The sequence below is a fragment of the Ursus arctos genome, chromosome X (genome assembly GCF_023065955.2).
Source record: "Ursus arctos isolate Adak ecotype North America chromosome X, UrsArc2.0, whole genome shotgun sequence".
NCBI classification, from domain to species: Eukaryota; Metazoa; Chordata; class Mammalia; order Carnivora; family Ursidae; genus Ursus; species Ursus arctos.
In genome coordinates this window covers 32760162-32763312 of record NC_079873.1, presented here as the reverse complement: position 1 = coordinate 32763312, position 3151 = coordinate 32760162, and positions in this window count along the sequence as shown.

Sequence of the window (3151 nt, the reverse complement as noted above, 5' to 3'; positions counted from 1 at the left end):
GCAGCACCTAGGGGGTTAGGATGAGGCAAACACTGTTTAATGTCATAGTTACTCTATACCTGTAACCTTTCTATTTTTAATGGTGCTATGGCTTCACTGATTAGCAAAGAAGGAATGTGCGCGGGCTTCTATTATGCAGCAAGGCCACGGCGACATCTCCCTTCTCATAACTCAGTGCCCTTGTACTTTGGCAGTAGATAGAGCAGGATCTGGCCTATCTACTGAGCCTTCTGAGCTAATCTGGTCGGCAGTCCCGTGTGTGGTAAGGTAGACTAAGTATGGTCTCTGTAGACAAATTAATATGCCCCAAATCAGTGTGCTGGTCTAGCCACTTCTTTGACTCTTGGTTTCGTTTATTGCAGAATCCACGTTTTGATATCCACCTCAAAGGAATGTCCAAGAATCAGACACGCTCATGTATACGGAGCACTTGGCCCCATGCAAGGCACACGGAAGCTGCTCAATGATGCTCTCTTCCTTCATCTTGCTCCCATTGCTGCCTTTGAAACTAGGGATATCTGGTCATGAAAAGGAGCTACAGTGTGGGACCACAGAACGACCTATGAGATTGTGTTCCATTCTAAGCCCACAGTGCTACTTTTAATACTGTGAGGCCTTAAACTCGTGGTGATCCTTGTGAAAGTCAGTTAACTTCTCTGAATCTTAGATGTTGGACATATTAAATTAGATGCTTCCCTAGTCTTAGGGATACATTTAAAAACCTTAGGGCCAAGATACCATCTTTCTGAAACCCTGCCAACAAAGCTGTTCAAAGGACAGTAGAATTTCCCCCCAAGACTTTCATCTCCAAGTCAACTCCATAAGAAGCCAGTTTTGGCCCAGATTATCTGTTTATCTAAGTACCTCCATATATCCCTAGTGGTGTTTGATGCATCTGATATGATACATTTGACATCTTAAGACTATCCATGATACGGGGCCTTCTGAAGTTCTCAGACAGTGCCATGGAAATTCAGCAACCTTTAATACTTATCGACCCAATCCATCTCCGGGGGGAGGGGTTTTCAAGTACAGACAGGCCTGATAACCGAGCTCGAGAGCTGAGCAGGGTGGGGCTGGACTGTGAGGGCAGCCTAAGGTCATGCTCAGTACGTGACGTTGCTGACACGGTAGCCTCGCCAACTGTCTCTCTGGGTGGAACTGGTCCTGACTCCTCACAGGCAGTTGCTAACTTGACAGCTGGGAATGTAGGCCCCGGACACCGTTGGGGTAATAACCAGCCAGTCCTCAGTACCTCAAGACATTCACTGCCCCCCTTACTGAAACAACACCAGCAAAATGCAACAGCCTTGGTAGTAAGTCTCACAGTTTGGCACAAATGCCAACCCAGCCCATCACCCATTGATTTGAAATCAGCAAACACTGATCTAGCGTTCCCTCTGCTTCATCTGTTAGAGGAGAACTGGGAAATAAATCAGGCTGCCTCCAGTGCCTGGAGTCTATGCCTCTGCCCTGTCTTTTCAAGAACACGTACCCAATTTCCAGCGTGTCCCAACTGGGTCCACCCTAATGGGTTGAATTGCTAGCCTCCTTAGCAGAAATCCAGTTTCCTCCTCTGCATAATTCTGGTCTTTTCTTGGGTGCCATTTTTTCCCCTCCTAGAACTAGACAGCGGTACAAGGTAAATCTTCTGGGTCCTGCTAACTTGCCACAGCTTCCCTCCCCGCCCCAGGATCTTGCGAGTGCGGGACCAGATCTATCTACAGAGGAGGTCCGTAACCGGGGCAACTCGTTCATGGGGAGGACATTTGTTTACCTCGGTAATCCAGACAGGTTCCAAGAAAGACAATAAGAATGAAACTAAACCCGATCATTTCTCTGCCAGAGCTTCGAATGAATGAAGAGGCTGCGGGAAGGGGAGGGGGGAGGCTGGAGGGGGGAAGGGGCCGTACAAGAGAGCTAAGGTGGCGTCCTAGCATCCTAACAAGAGAAGTAAAATCAGACAGACTCCCGTTGCACACTCTACAATCTCACTGATTGGAGACCGAGGTTAAGCAAGCCTGACAAAGTGGTTCATCAAATCAGAGGTGAGCCCCCCATCTATTGGATCTCATTAATTCCCAGGCCGCCTTATTGTCAATCCCAATCAGTGCGGCTCACCACGTGGCACTTGGCGTCTTTCTGCCCTCGCGTCTGCCGTCCGTCCGGCTATTGGTGGCCTGACTCCTTTCCCCGAAATCATTTCCCTGTTCCTGTCCTGCCGGCTACTGGCCGTCTGCTGGGAATCCTAAAAGCTCTGTAGGAGGTGAGCGGGACAGCAACCGGCGACTCTCGTTTCCCGAAGGCCTTTCTATTTTTAATGTTTTGCAAATATTCCATGCTAAAGTTTCCTTTCTCTCCCTCCCACCCTTTGTGGTATTTTTAGGCCACGCGGGCTCTTCAGAACGAGCATCTCGCTTGCTGGGCGCCGCAAATAGCTTTTCCCCGTACCTGCCAGTCACCGTGTACTATAGGCATGTGTCATGGGGAGAGCCGGTCCTTTCACTCCAACCTCTCACGCGGGCTTCGCTTCTGTGTGCTGTTAATCTGTCAAGGAATCAAAGACACACTGGCCTCAAAGGGGAGGCCCTGGCCCCACAGCTGCCTGCCAGGGTTATTATGAAGGCCTATATCCATCCTAGCCCAGGAGCTCGCTGGGAGCAAGTGGCAGCAGACAGGGGAAAGTCAGAGATCAGGGATCTGAGCAGGGGAAGGCGATGTGTGTGAGCCGAGGGTGGGAAGGGGCACTTAGGGATCAGGACTTGAAAGATGAAAGCACCCTAGGGATGGAGCAGTCATGACTGCTTTCGCGCAAGGACAGACACGAGAATGATCTGAGATGCTTGCAGGGGAGACCAAAGGTCCACCCGGCCCGGGGTCTCCTCTCTCAGGGGTGGCTCAGGCGCTTCTATGGGAAGGAGAGAAGGGTGGAGCAAGCTGGTGAGCCAGCCTCCTTTATTTCATCCTCCCCATCACTCCTGCAGGTCCAGAGAGAGGCCACGCAGCTGCCTGGCCCACCCTCAAAAACTACTGGAAAGCGTAAATTGATCAGGGCAGTGGTTCTCAAAGTGTGGTCAGCAGACTGGCAGTGCGGCAGCAGCGGCACCCGGGAACTTGTCAGAAATGCAGATTCGCGGGCCCCACCCCAGCC